Raw genomic sequence first — 17,915 nt, 5'->3', positions numbered from 1 at the left:
TGGAGTCAGGATGAAAGCACGCACAGCATATGCGGTATCATCTAAGTGTAAAAGAAAGGAAAATTATTCACAGTCAGCAATCGTTGCATCAAATGTATACTTTAGGGTGTGTCACATGGATTTACCTAGCAGGTAGCCTTCTGAATATTCACCCGCAACAAGACGGGTATAGATCCCACTGTTCCTGAATATGCAGGAATCATGCGTGCTCCCTGGGAATTTTGCAACTATGTTGGTGATTACGTGAGAAGCATCACATATAACCAGTACATTTATTGAATGTGTGCATTTGGGGTTGCGGTAGATGTACTCAGTCGCAGAGGGGGGGCAGATTGGTATATGTGTCCCATCAATGCACCCTATGACGTGTAGGAACTAAGCCTCCTGTTAAAGTCCATCTTGGTCTTATGAAGTTATGCCTGTGTGCTGGGGAATTGGATATAGTGTGGCATCCTTTGCAACATGGCATCCAGGAATGTATTGAAGAAACGTGACAGACAACTCTGTGAGACTCCACCTGTCACAGCTATTATCCCCTGGTACCTGCCAGATGCCAGTAGGTGCAGGCAAAGAGTACATGTACATGGGGAGGTATTGCATGGGCCCTTGGTGTCTGGTGCTCCAGGATTGGGTGCAGGTCCCGTATCAAGTCCAGGATGGTGTTTGGGTGAAGCCTGTACCTCTCATGGATGTCAGCCTCTGTGAGTTGGAATAAGGTGATGCGCATTCTGTATAAGCTTTCCTGTCCGCTCCAGATCCTTTGTGCTGCAGCTCGTATCCGTAACCGCCTTGCAATGATGTAGATCGCCGCCATTGTACTCAGGCTGATGCATTCCTGGGGCTGTTTATATGCTGTGCGCCTGGTTACCACCTGCTTTGAGTTTGAGGTCATTTGTGACTCTTATTAGCGATTTTTAAGGATTCAGTAATAGCGACTTTATGTATATTGCTTAGCGAATTTTTTTAGCAATTCCTTATTTTGCTAATCGCTAAATAGTGAGTCGGTGTGGCATATTTGCTACATAAGGAATCGCTAGTTGTTTTCCGTTATTTTTAGTGATTCCTTATTTAGCGATTCGGTGTTTCTGCCTCTATATTTCACATGGTTTATTAGCGATCACAAACGCTGAAATTCTGCGATTTTTAGCGTTAGCGATCGCTATTTGGCCACCTACAGCTGGACCACAGTCTTTTGAATGTGCAGTCCTCGGCATTTTCAATGCTTTTGAAAATGTAAGTTTGTTTTATTTCTGAAGTGCTAAGAACCACAATATTGTCTACTAGAGACTCAGAAGTGTTTAAATAAGTTAAACAAGTTTTAACAAAAGTTTTACCTCTGACACCATGGCTCATGCACTCTTATTTTTTAAAACAGAGGTCCCTTTTATTGACTCCGCTATTCTTATTGCTTTTTTGTTTTCTTTATATACATTAGTTCTTATAGGTTAGGTTTGTTAGCAATCTATATACATAAAACACATTGACATTTCATGTCTTGGTCCTTTTTGCACAAAGATATATACACCGTATCTCAATTAACAACAACATATAAGTGCAAATTTGTACATATATAAAAGTGAGTGCAACTTTTTTACATATATTGAAAAAACAAACAAACAATACGCCGTGCTCTCGCAAGCATAATAACCCTGTTTGAATTCCTCAGGTGAGCGTCCTACTATTTTGCCAGATTTAGAATCATTTAAATAAGTTAAACGGCACACTTTCCAGAACATGCAACTCATTTGAAAAGCAAATTTAAAAATGTGCTTATTGTAAAGCAAAAAAGAAAACAGACGTCAGAATACTTCAGTGAAAAACTAAACAACAGGATGAAAACACCCTGCTGAAATTCGTGCTGGAATGGGCTTCCGCGGCGCTGTGACAGCAGGGTGTGAAACATGAAGCGTGAAACATAAAGAGGGAAGGAAACTAATTTGCATCCAAGTGTAGGGTGACACAGGGCTATTCTTCCCACTGCTGACAGATCTTCCAGTCCTCAGGATCAGAATTTGTATTGGAAAGTTGTCCAATCTTTTTCAAAGTAGCTCTATGTGATACTTTGTAACAAGGGAGCGTAGAATGAGTGTTATATGGTCATTCCTTTGCAACCACCCTTGGGTTTGGACACACGACCCCAAGCTTCCTCAAGGCAGATGTAACTGTGGAGCAGGTTTTCAGAATTCCCACCACATATTTCCATCCTGCATGTGTGCTGCACCGTACACTACACATACAAAGTGAAAAAAGCAAATAAAGCATAGCTTTTGTAATGGAAGGGTCCCCCACTTCCAGTACAAAACGGATGCTTGCTAGAATGCACTCACTGTTGCAGTATGGTGCAAGGGTGTGTGTGCTGGAGCATGGCAGACTAAAGTGTACCAGTGCACGGAAAGAGGAAAACAGCATCATATCAGTACAAAACGTATGCTTGCTAGAATGCACTCACTGTTGCGGTGTGTGTGCTGGAGCATGGCAGACTAAAGTGTGCCAGTGCACGGAAAGAGGAAAACAGCATCATATCAGTACAAAACGTATAGTTGCTAGAAAACACTCACTCTTGCAGTATGGTGCAAGGGTGTGTGTGCTGGAGTATGCCAGTCTGAAGTGTGCCAGTACTGGGAGAGAGGATATATCACCATATCTGAGTAGATTTGGTACTTTTCGGTTTTCTACCATTCACACAATGCAGCTAAAAAGCTTTGGTTGCTGTTCTGTGTTGTGTATGGCCACGTGAGGTGCTACTGTGATTTTAGCACCCTAAGATACATTTCTAACCTGTCTTCCTTACAGGAAAGAACATGCACTCCCTGCACGGATTCTGGTAGGATACAATGTAAATCAGTGCTTTAGAAATGTTATAAAAGTGTCCTACCATAAGAAAGAGTTATCATCTGGTATACTTGCTACATTGAAAAGTCACAGTCTGGGGCATATTTACAAGCCCCTATCGCCACAGGAGTGTCACTTTTTCCGGCTTTCCTGTGGTGATAGGGGCTTTGCCTTGTGGATAAGGCCCCCTTCACTCTACGCTTAGCGTGAAAGGGGTGGGCAATGGGTGTTGTGGTGGGCGTTCTGCCGTAACACCCATTGATTTTGACGCTGCCCTATATTTACAAGGGTGGCTTAAATATGGGGCAGTGCCAAAATTAATACCAGGGAAAACCTGGTCTTAACATGGCAAACGAGGAGAAATGCTTTATTTCTCCTTGTATTTGCTGTTTCAATGCACAATGCAGCATGCAGAGAAACAGCAAAGCGCCCTTGATTGTTTATGTGCAAGAGGGTTTCCCTTCCTGCACATAAAAAGGTCAAAAAGCCTACGAATTAGTGCCAGAAGTATCTGTGGGCTGCCTGGGGGTAGATATCCCTGTGGAATTAAAGAAAAAGTTTGCCTTCCAGTGGGACGACTTGGCTAAAAAGAGCATTGAAGTTTTGGAAAAAAGGTGATCCCAGGCATCAAATTCTTTAAATTGAAGTAGTGGATCTGAGCCCATGAAACCCAAGTCAGCAAAAGTCTTGGAGGTAGAAGTCCACAGCCCCAATGACCCAGAGCTTGCCAACTGTATTATAATGAAGCACTGGTAAAAAAAACAATGACATTCAGGTAGCAGTCGAGGTGCATCAACAGCTTTCCCATAACAGCAACAACCAGGCTTCTCCCCCATGACTGGTTGGCATGGAGTCTGACCCAGGTAATCCTGTTTTGGAAACAGAAGAGCAGACTGCCAAGGATGCAGTATCCACAGTCTGGCCGAAAAAAAGAGCAATCACTCAGGAACAGTTGGATGAGGTTTATCCAGCTTCTGAGGTGGCCCAAATAGTTTTGCAGGAGGAAACAATGGCTTTGGAAGACTTCCATTTATCAGTGAGCCCATATATCTCAATCCATCCAGATACCTCCTAAGGTAAATCACTCGGCTGGAGGTGGAGATAGTAACACATGAGACATTTTGCTTCGTTCATTTCAATGTGTAGTTAATACTTTAAAATATAAGTCAAGTAAGTTAGATCTACAGGTGGATCTAATTAACACAATGGCTATCTACATCACTGCAAAACACTAAAAAATTGGTGCACTAAACTCGTTGGTACAGAGGGCCCAAGCTGAAGCTCAACTGATTTCATCCTGTGCTTGTAGCCCGGTACTTTACAAACTGGAATGCCTTCCAGGCACACTAGAATCAGTATTAACAGATATCAAACAGCAGCTGGAAACAGACTCCTGCCCAGCAGAAACACCAACTGTAATTAATCTTGCTAAATGTACATCCAGAGACGAGCAGCAGACTATTCCACTTTGTAATGTGAGGAACCAAAGGTCTCCCAATCGACAGCCCCTGGGGAACAGTCAATTAACTGAGGTCAATTTCAACAATAAATTGCCTGCTAAAGAACGTACCGCAGGTACTATCGCACAATTGAGCGGTAGGCAGGGCTTTAAGTGGGCCGGGTCTCACCAGTGCTGAGCACCAGCAGTTTTTTAAAGGGGTCCTGAAAACGGGACTACAGCGGGGTCTGTTGTATGCCCTGGCAGAGGCCATCCGTTTTTTTTCAGACAACAGTGACAGCAGGCCAGGGGCGCAACTAGAGCCACATTTCGGGGGGGGGGCTAAGAAAAAACTTCGGGGGGACTGAAACTTTAAGCAAATGGCAGAGTGGCGCTGCAGGAGCTCTTAGAAGGGGTGAAACAACACCAAAGCCTCATTAACATGCAAATGGTCTTTAAAAGACCTCTGAAGTGCTCGGGTGCGGCTGTGTGCGTGCCCGGGAAGCTGTCTCATCCAGGGCTTTAAGTGGGATGAAAAAACTGGGGAGTCTCTCAAAGGGGCGTGGCCAGTATAATCGGGGGGTGTGGGGGGGGGCTTTAAACCACGCTAAAAATCTGTGTTTAGCATAGTGTGCAGTCCGACTTGTATTTTTCTGTTTCTGTCATTGCATCCAGATATGTGATACAACAAGTAACATCAAACCTACAACAAGTAAGGACTATTGGCTTTGTCAATGGTTATTAGTTGCATAAGATAAATAAGCTGCAACTATGGCTTGTATATAATATTGAAAAAGCCTCCAATTAAAGCCCTGGTGACCCTACCACTATGTTGCTGCTCTTGCGTTTCAAGAAGAGAAGGGAAATCCAGAAAGAAAATGACTGTTTAACCCCTTCCGAGCTAATGACAAAGCCAGCTCGTCATGGGCGTTACCTGCGCTACGCGGATGACGAGCTGGCTTTGTCATAAACAAGCCATTTTTGAAATTGCAGTGCACAGCGGGAAAACGCGGTAGCGCGGAAGTGGTTAAAGGATTTCCCATCCCCTACAACGCTCACCTGGCATGACGTCATGCCATAACTTCTCCACTAGTGAGAAGTGAGCAGTGTGAGCATCGCACATTGATGTGCCTGCTGTCTCGAAACAGGTCTCTATTGGGCTCTGTTTAATGCCCTGGCACATTTTTCCGGACTGCAGTGACAGCAAACTGCTGCCACTGCAGTCCAGGAAAAAAACGGGCCGCCTGTGCCAGGGCTCAAAACAGAGCCCGATAGAGACCCGTTTCGAGGCCTTCTTTAAAAAACTGCCGGTGCTCAGACCCCTTGAGACCCAGCCCACTTAAAGCCCTGGTCTCATCCCAGGCTGCCACACATGACGGGGGGAGGGGGGGGCTTAAGCCCTTTAAGTCCAATGGGTGTTGCGCGTCTGCAACAGGCACATCGATGTGTGCGTGCTCACACTGCTGACTTCTCACTAGTGGAGAGGTTACGGCATGACGTCATGGTAGGTGAGCGTTGTAGGGGAAGGGAAATCCTTTAAAGAGAGTAATTTTCTCTCTGGATTCCCCTTCTCTTTTTTAAATGAAGCAACATTGTTGTGGTGCCACCAGGGGTTTAAGTGGAAGCTTTTTCGATATTATGTACAAGCCATAGTTGCTGCATATTTATCTTATACAACTAACAACCATTGACAAAGCCAATAGTCCTGACTTGTTGTAGGTATGATGTTACTTGTTGTATCATATATTTGGATGCAATGACAGAAACAGTCAAATACAAGTCCGGCGGCAGACTATGCTAAGCACAGATTTTTAGCTAAAGTTTTTTTAAGCCACACCCTAATTACAATGGCCATGCCCCTTTGAGAGACTCCTCAGTTTTTTCAACCCACTTAAAGCCCTGGCAATAGGGACTTAGAACAGCAGGGCAATTCAGCTGTAGGGACCTCCACTAGTAAGCACTTCATAGAATTTGGCGGTGATGAGGAATCTGTACCAACTATTTTTAAATAAAAACTTGGAGCATAGTAAGACCGAAACAAACATCGCTCCAGGGTCAGATTTACAAAAACACAGCGTAAGAGGCTTAGGGAAGCACACAATAAAAAGACTACTACTGTCTTGGGTAAAGCACAGCCTGAACAGACTTCTCAAGTTTATTCCATTTTTAAACCACCAGTTACTACAAAAGAGCCAGTTGGTAATGCGGGAGATGGAGAGGCCCATACTGGGGAGGCAAATATTGACAAAAACATGATCAATGTAACTACTAATGAAGCCAAGAAAGAATTCTCAAACAGTTTAAGTTTAGCTCAGTCACTATCTGCCTAAAATTGTCAGACTGATACCCCTCTCCCGCGGGGTGTGATAGGTCTCATTGCCACGGGGAGACAAGAGCAAGCCTTGGTAGGAAGTGACTGGATCACAGTAGGGGGGATGGGTTTCACAAACAACCAGGTCTCAACAGTACCTCATTTAGTAAGCATGGAATCCAACCCCTGGGATTAATGTCCCCCTGCAGAGGGAGAACACCTTCCCACTGGATAGAGGATGAGCTTTTATCATAATAATTGTAGAGAAATGTAGGTTTGGATTCAACAGCTTGTACTTGCAGCATCTCAAATTGCTTTTAATGATGTGAGACCTACTTTACATGTTTCCATTGCTTAGCCAGTTTAGGAGCTCAAATTACCGTAATTGACTAGACTAGCATCGAACATTGTCCCCCCACTCTCAACAAACTCTGAAAATGAATTTTTACACCAAAATATAAATCAAGGGTGCACTTTGAGAAAATCCATAGAGGGACAATGCTCCAAATGTACAAGAAATTCCTTCTTTGTGTCACATTAAATCATCTGATATTCATTCAGTTACTTTGACAAGTGTTCCAATCCCGGGTGAGTAAGAATCGACCTTAATTGACTCGGCAACAGTTATTAGATGAACAGGTGTGGGCAGAGAAGCAGGTATTATTAAATGGGGGAATTGAAATCTCTCAAGACAATGAAGAAGCTTAGCCTCAATTTCTTCTGTCCAGAAACCGTGGGGTTCGCTCCTTGGGTATAGGGTCAGGGGGGCTGTGGTACTTAAGGCCAGAATAAAAGTCCTGTTGGAAACATTCAGCCCATACCAGTGTTAATTCTAAGAGGGGCCAAAAGCCAAGTCTCCTTGAGGTCAACACAAATTGTCAAACCACTGTGGCCCAGACCGCACATCAATCACAACCCGTAGTTACGTATTGGTCTTGGTTTCTGGGTGCCCTTCTACCTGCTTCACATAGGAACCTGATCAAGTAACAGAACAAACATTTGGCTGCTAGACAATTAAAGGTGTCTCTTTCATGTTTCTTGCTGGAATATAGAGGGTCTCTTGGGTAAAATTGAGGACGAGGATTTCTTACATTTCATAAAAACTTTCCACATGGTGATCCTACAAGAAATGTGAGCCCAACACGTCCTAGATCTTCCAGCATGATTGTGTTACAGAAAACCCATGGTTAAAACAAAAATAAAGGGAAGCTCTGCAGGAGGTCTGGCCCTATATGTAGCGGTTAATCTTGACGTCAGAGTAGAGGAGATCAACATTGACCACCCCAATCAGCAAGCAGTACCTTATCAAGTGTTCTCCCTTTGCTCATTCTAAATGTTTATATTCACCCTTCGTGGGAAAAAAGGAAGAAACCATTGAAATCTTACTGGATTTTAAGAATCTAAAGCAAATCCGGGTCCTTATATTTTTGTGACTGGTGGTTCTAACATGAATCTGCTCCAGGCGGTGTCCATAGATCAAATAGTGGAAATAATAGATCAGATTTGGCATATTCCAATGTTTCAACCTCATAAACAGAAGAAGGAAGCATGTGGGAGGCAATTTATAAGAAATGTGGAACTTTTGGGTTTAAGAGTCTAGAATGGCTGGGTGATCTCTCATATCCAGGCACATGCAACTCATTACTCAGTAAACTAACAATCAGTCATAGATTACACTCTAGTGTCACTCCCTTTACTTCACAGTGTGACAAATTATGAGCTGGTAAGCTAGCTGCAAAGTAACCATCAGCCACAGATGATTTGAGTAAAATTAAAAGACTCCTTCCACAAACAAGCCCTACTGGATATTGGTTATTTCTCTATGACCAACTATAAGAAGTTGTGGTGGTTCATAGATTCCATTGACAAAGTAGAACATCAAGCTAGACTGCAATGGGAAAAACATATGTGAAACAACCACAAACCTTCTTGTACAGTGAGTTAAATGTCCTAAGCTTCTACTGGAGTATCAAGCTGGTCTCCATAAAGTGAGAACAACTTCAGCCTCTGGTCAATTCTGGCCCCAAAGAACATCTGTTCAACTCATAACAGCAAGAAAAAAAGTTGAACCACGCTTTGAGGGTGCTGAGAAATATTTCAAATTCGAGCATACGCAGTGAGATCCCTCTTAAATTAAGAGTGTTATATCGAAAAGCTGCATAGGACACAGGGAAATCTGAAGTAGACCTATATTGGTGTAAAAACGTCTTTGCCTTCAAGTGAAATAACTCGAGAATTTTGGAGGTTGGCAAATCAACCAGTTGGTCCGAGGATGTCTCCTTCCACCTCGACTATGATACAACAAAGGGTCCTCCAAAAGTTGCTTCCTCAAAGTTGGAGGGTAAAGCCTCACCCAAAGCAATTTCATTGGGAAAAGTGGAGAAAATGATCTCCAAGAGGCACAAAATGGGGCCCGGGCCGTAACGGACTTCCACAGTCAATCTACAAGCATAATTTGCATTTCTGGGCTGATGAATTGGTCACCTTATTTGAGTATAACCTCCACAATCAAGAAATTCCAGACAGCTTGCGGGGGTCAATATTGGCCCCAATTTATAAAGCTGGTCAAACCTCCTTACCTTCCAATTATAGGCTGACTGCTCTAATGGATGAGGAGGCAAAATACTTAGCAAAATGTCTGCTAACAGAGTTAACGGGCTGGGCTGAGACCAATTCACTGGTGCCAAAATACCAGACAGCGTTCATAAAGGGAACTGGTACAACTATCACCATTCAGATGCTAGCCTTAATAATCGAACAGGCAAGGTGTCGCTCCTCAAGCTACTTCTGTGTTATGTATACTTTTGCTCAGCATTTGACGCATTGCAGAGAAACACCTTATGGTTAAATGCTGAACTGGGGAATTTTTCCTCCTCTCCTAAGAGTAATCAAATTGCTGTACACAGATACTTGGACCAGAGTCAGGTTGGGCAGCAGTACATTTGTCTCCCAAAAAATTCCAACAAGAAATGGCCTTTAACAAGGCTGTGTTCTAGTTCCGCTTTAATTTAATTTGTATCTGGCCGGAATTTCTCCTGCCTTAAATAGTGTTACTTTCCACTCGCCTCCAGTGGCTGGCTTTAATGTTTCGCATATGTTGTATGCTGATGATGTTGTGCTGATTAGCTATACAAAGGTTGGGCTCCAGCGTTTAATTAATACAACTGCTCAGTATACTGCGGTTCATGGGTTAAGGGTCAACCTTAATAAAACTAAACCAATGCTTGTATCAATGGGGAGATCTTCACTACCAACATTTTGTATAGAAGGGACAGCTCTGGGATCTGTATCAGAGTATAAATACTTGGGGGTGATTATTTTACCCCAGAGGCTCATTTAAGAACCAGAGTGCTGACATTCTCAGAAATAACACATTAGTTGTTGTGTTTTCTTCTTTGCAGAACTCTCTAAAAGACCAGTACCTCCAGCCACTCCTGCATCTAATGGCTGTTAAGCATGCCCCTTCTCTGATGTATGGTGTCAAGGTATATAGAGGGAAAGTGGTTCCAATGATAAACAATGCAATGGTAGGAACCTATTGTTGCCAGTTTAATTTACCTTGGCAGACTTCACCAGCCAATATTTGTTTAGAGTTTGGTCTTAGGAGGCAGTGCATATGTAGTCTTGGGGAATACTTGAAATTCTTGATCCAAGCTCTACGCTTAGCACAATTGTGTGGGAAGAAATCAGTCACCCTAAAAATATTGCAGCACATGAATACTTTAACTTGGCCCTAACCACTTTAAGGCTGAGGAGCTTTGGGCTTTATACCTTTCTCAAACTGCATTTATTAGAGTTATAAATGGATCAGGTAAAAAGACTTCATCCGTAATGGATAGAGATGTGTTTTCTAAAAGAATGGTTAACATACCTCCCAGGATGTTGCGGCATTTATTTGCAAATTTTGTGGCACCAAAATGTAATGTAACGGCACATTTTGCAGCACTATTGTGGCACTTTACACGACTCTGACATCTACACTAGGCTAGGCCCCTCACCCCCACTGCACCCTTACGGCAGAACAAAAGATCTCCGACAAAGAGCCCCTTTAAGGGTGCCCGTTGGGCATTGCAGCGCCGGCCCAACGAGGAGCAGGCTCAAATGATGAAGCATGACACCTAGCTTGCTGGGTGTGTGAGAGCCCTAGTTCCACAAGGAGGAATTCCCCTCCTCCTTCCACTTGTTTTCTAGCCCCTGTACAGTCATCACCTTTCTGACACTCTCCGCTAGACAACTCCTGACTAGCAGGAGTTCTGTGACAATCTTGTCACTTAGGAACTACGTACCCTTCTATTGTTGATTAACTTTATTTTACTCGTAATCATTCCCTTTCAGCCCTAAATCAATGGAACCTGTTTTATCAGAGTATTCCACTTTGAAATAGGCTTGTTTAACGTTTCTGCAGCACTACGTAAGGACAGCTCCAATCTACTAACCTCGTGGAAGGAGGCTGTATTTCTCCCTGGAATGTTCTAGCGTCCTTGTATGTACCCGTGCCGAGGCAACATTTTCACCACTCCCTGGTTTCAGTCACACAGCTCCCTACACTCACTAAGTGAGAAAGTCATGCAGTCCCTTTCTGTCGCTGGTGTCAGTCATGCAGCTCCCTTCACTCTCTGATTCCAGTCACACAGACCCCTTCACTTCCTGGATTTAGTCACACAGCCCCCTTTGGTTTCTGGTTTCAGCCACACAGTCTCCTTTGCTCCCTGGTTTAAGTCACACAGACCACTTCACCCTCTGGGTGCAGTCACACAAACCCCCTACGCTCCCTGAGTGCAGTCATACAGCCTGCTTTTGTGTCACGTGCACTGACTCCCTTTTATAGGTAGTGCTGACAGGACAGGCATCTCGCAATAATCATCCTTCAGAGCCATGATCACATCCAAGTTGTTGAAAGAAACAACCCCAGAGGTAACTGCCCATTTCACCATCTCCCAATTTTAGCGTCATAGGGAATATCAGGATTTAAACCCTTTTTTTACTTGTGGTTGATGGTGCTGTTTCTATTGCACATAAGAGACTGGGTCTGTCAGCAGAAAGGTAGACTTAGAACTTGGAAAAGTAGAAGGAGTTGGTTCTGGAAAGTGTGGGGTATTGACTCTGGAAAGTATCAACAGAACTAAGAGCCATCTGTGATAATGGTTCAATGGTGATGGTGGAGTGGAGTGGAAGCATACTGTGTACCTCCCTAACAACATTTACTTGATAGCAGGAAGCATGTTTACACAAAAAAGCCATTGGGAGTCTCGACCTTGGCTTGAAGTGACAACATGCTTAGGATAGACTAGATCATCTTAGATTGGCTTGTGCAACTTCAGGTAGTAGCTATGCAAGGTTAGGAGGACAACTGTAGTGCCCAGTACTTCTTTACTTGTTTAGATAGCATTAAGACTTCGCAGAAGCATTTCACTTACCCTGCTACAGGTTCACAATATCGGAGTGAAGGAGGTTTGCCCACCTACATCAAGCCTTGCAAATGCAGGTTAAAAAAGCCGAAGCAAACAGCCTGGGTTTAACGCCTGTGTGTAGGAGATTCATCCCCACCATTTCTATCTGGGTGAAGAGCATCCATGTTTAATGCCAGAAGAGAGTGATGGAGAGGAAATCTCACGGTAATCTCTCTTTGGAAAATCTAGTGTGGCACAATTACCATTAACCTTGTTTCTGCTTTAGGTCAATAGATCTTGGCCACTGTTTATCACCAGGGAACTCCTTTAGATCCATGGGCAATTATTCAAATGCAACTAAACATTTTAGTCAATAATGAGAGTTATGAGTAATTTTAAATTGATTTATTTTCCAATCAATTTTAAGGTTTTCTGACTGTTCATTCTTTAGTCAGATATCAATCAGGTTACATAATTGAAAACAGGAAATGCAAGTTAGTACAAGCATAGCATAATTTCCATACAGAGCGTTCCATAAAGAAACAATCCGTGTCTAAGATAGTGAGGCACAAATGATGTTAGTCAGAACTCATGAGGAGTTGAAGAATTATAATGCAAGAGTGAGCTGTAGCATAAAGCTACATGAATCATTAATAATTGCAGAATCTCCGATGAAGAGAAATCAAGCATAAAACAAATAAGCCTTGACAAAGCCATTTAGTCACAGCTTAAAGCGTGGGATCTTAATAAAAGTCAGAATTGAACTAAACCTACATCTGAACTGCCTTTGTCTGCCTCCATTACGCTATCCATGAAGTCTGCCCTCTCTTTCCCTGCATCTGCAAATCATATCTGTTCTTCTCCTTTCATTTCTGCATCGGAGTCTGAAACTCCTCTGCAGCCCTTCCGTCTCTACATCTTGTCTGCCCGGGTTCTGCCTCTTGCAAAGGACTCTGCAAGAGTTCTGCAAGTGTTCTGAAACTCCTAAACTAGGAATGCATTTATCAAAGAATAATGTTACAAAGCATGTAGCGTGACTTCATCTTCCTCTAATCCGGAATCCAGCATTCTCCACAAGGACAACTGCATACAACATCTTATCAGACAATCAGACAGGCGAAAGTCTTTCCCATGGCAGGCACCTTCTGAATCTTAATTAATACAATTTCATCTCCTAACCTTTCTTTAAAGAAAACATTTTTATTTCTTAACTAAAAACATAACATGACCTACAAAAGAACTTTTTTAATTAAGCAAGAAACATTGAAAATAACATGAACTTTTAAAATAATGTGTGTTTTCTATTCTCATTAAAGCAAAGAATTAAAGAGGCTTTGTTTAAACCTTCCAGCAACTACAGAGATACAGCTCCGAGGTCACAGCTATAAATTATGCAGCTGTTCTCTTCACAGGAGAGAGAAGCTCCTTTGCTTATCTGGAAGGCCAACAGAAACTTTCTGAAAGCAAAAACTAATTAAGAGTGTTTTACAGTAGCTGCCTGTGGAGGGAGTTTCGTGGGGCGGTTAGGCAGGGCGGGGAAGAGGCAGGGTGGGGTTAGTAAACACCGGAATATGGATGAACAGAGGTAAGTAAACATTTAAATGAATAAAACTAATTTCGTTGCCGCTGCATCACAAAATGCGATGCAGCGCGCGCAACGAAATCCCTTTTATTTATTTAAATGTTTACTTACCTCCGTTCATCCATATTCCGGTGTTTACTACCCCCTGATTAAGTTCCATGGCAGGGACGAAATGTGTTGGCTGGCCATTGTCGTGTTTACTGACTGCTGTAATAAAAAATTAATGTTGGGCAACTACAAGAAGACGAAAGAATAAAAGAGATGCACTGAGGTGCAGTTTGCCTGCATTCCTCTTTTTTTGCAATTCAGGACAGGAAGGTACAGAAACAGCGGAATGCCCGCTATTTAGGGTCCACTCTCCGAGCGATGAAAAAAGTTCACCTACCACTAGTCATAATGCCTTTCTTTTACGGTGAAAATGGTTCCAAATTAGGTGCATTAACAATGTCAGTTCTGATGTTTTCGAATAGGTGTTGCAGTTCAATGTTTCCCATAAAGTGAGTACCCGTGTGTAATAACCAACTCATATATCCAATTTTTTTCTGCAAAGTTCTTGGCAGTTATTCTATAAAACACATATACGCCAACAGATTCGTACTGAAATATTGAGAAGTGGAGGAGTACACTTGAAAGCTTCTAGTAAAAATAATTTTGGAAATATGTATTTTTCATAAAGTATGTGACCATAGATATCTATCTCTTTTGGAACATCTTGTAGGTTTCTTACTTGAAAGTTAAAACTTTCTTTGGCAAACTTTCACACTGTCGTTTAAGATATTCACCATCCCACACTTCATCTTCAGAGAATACTTGAGATGTCATCATGAAAACATTCTTTTTGTTTCCCCTTTTCTCAGAATAAATGATAGACAGCTCTTGCTTGAGAAAAGCTCAAAGAGCATCCTTTTGAAGTGTAACAATCAATATGGAATTTTACTAGCAGTTGATGCCCTTGACTCTGTTAACAATGTGATCTTATAGTAAGCAATCTAATATCAAGAGCTGAATACAGATGCTCCTTTCAACAGGCACATTAATTACCTACTTTTAAGTAATGGCAAAGCATCAGCAATTATGTGGCATTTAATGCTCTAAAATGTAGGCAGAGATGCAAACTACTGCCAGGCTTTATTTAAAAGAACTATAGGTGAAACCCACTCAGATTACTCTAACTTGTTTTAATGTCATCATGTATAATTTTAAATAACATTTAGAATATTTCTTCACACGCAATAATAAGCAAACCATAAAGTTTTCGTTTTACGGGATACAAACTATTGTTTAACTTGGTCTTCCAAGAATAACATTCTAATATGTACGAAGGGGGTGATTTACTAAGATTTTAAGCCGTGTTTGCATCACAAAAGTAATGCAAATCGGCACAGAATCTTTTTTTTCAATTAATTGTCCAGTCCTAAACTTGTTTGGCACTGGAAAGAGCGTAAAAGTAAAGCAAAGCAGCGCACAGCGCTGCTTTGCATTATTGTTAGAAATGGGGGTCTCTAGTTGGCAATGGTTTGCACCTTTGTCCAAGTAGGAACCCCTCTTCCTAGTCAGGGTAAGGGGGATACACTTCTAAAATAACCCCCGCTCTCCCACTTGGTAGTTTGCCTCGTTCAGACAGGCTTATCTCAGAGGTAGTGTGTAAAGCATGTATGCACACATACAGCAATGCAGTGGAAACACTACAAATGGACACCACACCAGTTGAGAAAAATAAGTAATCTCTATCTAAACCAAAAATCCACAATACAGTAATCAAAATGTAATCTTTAGAAGGTAAAAACAGTTCTGACCATAGCAAACTATAGATTTATTTATTTGAGAAGTTTTATATATCGCTTGCTAGACCCGGAGGTATCAGAGCGCTTTACATGAGGAATAATGTTTACAAAAGAACAGTGTTACATAGTTACAGTAGTTTCAATAGCATAACAAAGCATAAAAGAAAAGTCAGTGAAAAAAAAATAACATCCAATGGTGGTGCAAAAAATAACATGGAAGACCAGTCCTGAGAAGCACAGAAGGTAGAGGGGGAAAAGCAAGGGTGTAGGAATACGACACTGTCAACACAAAGTACATCGAATGCGTCACAATCATAAACAAAAACATCAGCAGGGAAGGTGATGCATCGGTTCCTTGCGTGCAGGGAAGGTGATGCATAGGTTCCTTACTACCACGCAGGGGAGGTGATGCATCTGTTCCTTACAGAAGGGGAAGTGATGTGCCGGTTTCTTACTGTGCGGGGAGGTGATGCATCAGTTTCTTACTGCGTCCCCGGTGTCCTTGTAGACTTGACGCCCCTAGTACAATGCGTGGGGACCGGGGATGCATTGGTTCTCACTCGCAGCAACAGCGCTGAGTTGGTTTCTCCAGTTGCGGTCCCACACTGTGTTGGTTCTTGCAGCCGCACAGCAGGGCCTGCATAGGAATCGGTGTGGTGATCTCGGACTTCGGAGATCGGTGCAGGGGATCCGGAGTGTGGTGATTTTTGACACATGGAAATCCTTTTTATATGTATAACTATGTTTTTATTCAAATGATGTACTGTAGAGAATGTATTAATCCATTGTTAAATTGTGATCAGAATATGATTAGGTAGGCATATGTATAAATGCTTTTTGATCAACTGTCAATATACCTACCATGGAAAAATATTTTTAATAAAAAGTTCTTAGATACATACTATATATTTTTTGTTGTGATTGTTATACTCTATTTTTGGGGCTGCTGAAGAGGGATGTCATTGGTCTAAACAAATGTTATCTTTAAAAGCTCATGTGAACACATAAATTGAAATACACAGAAAGGAATTTCTTTGTTTATTTGTGATTTCTCCAGCCACAGAAAAGTGCTGCACCAGTTTCTTCAATGGCACATCAGCAATGCATCAGAAACGGGTGTGGATGCGTCACGCTTCTCGTAGTTGCATCTCTTTTCCAGCACCCAACAGCAAGAACACCCTCCAGAGGCCCAACTCAGCAAGAAGCTCCTCTTGGCAGGTCAGAACACCCAGCAAGGAAGTTAAGGGGAGCTGGTGGTGAAGCCTTTGTGGCTCTGAGACGCCAGAACAGGAGGCAAGCTCTACTTCAAGCCCTTTGGAATCTTCATCAACGAGGATGCACAGCAGACAGCAAAGTCTTTGTCCTCTCCTTGGCAGAAACAGCCACTACAGGTCTATCCCAGACAGCACACAGCAAAGGGGCAGTACTTCTCCTTCAGCTTTCCCAGATTTTCTCCTTGGCAGATGCTCCTCTTGAGTCCAGAAGTAATCTAAAGTTCTGGGGCCTGGTCTCCAATATTTATACAGCATTTCTCTTTGTTCTCTGGTGGCAGAGAGGCTCTGTGGTCAGTCAAAACCAGTTCTGTCCTCTCTAGTCCAGCTTCCCGGCAGGGGGTGCAGACACAATTGTGTAAGGCAGGCCAGGTCCATTCAGGTGAAAGGAAATCTCCTCCCCTACTCTAAATGCAGCCCAGGTCTATTCAGCCCAACCCTGACTCATCCAGGAAAGGCAGGACACACCTCAATCCCCCAGTGGCTGGCTATAGTGAATGCACATCCCCAGCCCCATCACTCCAAAGCCAGACAGTCAATCCACAAACCAGCAGGGGGAGACGGGATGGCTAAGCAAGAAAATACCCACTTTCTAAAAGTGGGATTTTTAAACACAGAATGTAAAAATCATCCTTCCTAAAAGATGCATCTTTATATTCTGAGTTCAGGCATACTAAAAGTTACCATCCAATGTGGTCCCAATGGGAAAGTTATATTTATAAGATGTTATAAATAAACTCCCATTCTATCCTATGGTACAGATAGCCTTTCAAAAGTGAAAAACGAAATTCACTGCAGTTCACTATCAGGACATGTTACACACATCAGTGCATGTCCTACCTTTCATATACACTGCACCCTGCCCACAGGGGTACCTTTATCCTACCTTAGGGGTTACTGACATGTAAGAAAAGGGAAGGTTAGGGCCTAGCAAGTGGGTGCACTTGTCAGGTCGACATGGCAGTAGCAGACTGTGCACAGACACTGCAATGGAAGGTCTGGGAACCTTTTGCAAGGCTGCTTGTGCGGGTAGCACAATCAGTGCACTGGGCACACACAGTGCACTGTATTAGGGACTGAGTAGTAAGTCAAATAAGTTAATCATGGAAACACCAATCCATATTCACAATTTACAGTGGGAGCACTTGCACTTTGGCACTGAGTAAGGAGAAATGCTTTCCTTTCTCCCTATTTTTCTGACTTTTTACGTGTGCTGCACTTTGCAGCACACATACAAAGAGGGAAAGGGCTAAAGATAGTCTAAGCATAGTATTTTGTACTAGAAGGCTATCCTTCCAGTACAAAAC

This window comes from Lissotriton helveticus, chromosome 10, assembly GCF_964261635.1.
Source record: "Lissotriton helveticus chromosome 10, aLisHel1.1, whole genome shotgun sequence".
Taxonomy (NCBI): domain Eukaryota; kingdom Metazoa; phylum Chordata; class Amphibia; order Caudata; family Salamandridae; genus Lissotriton; species Lissotriton helveticus.
This window is presented reverse-complemented; position numbering follows the sequence as displayed.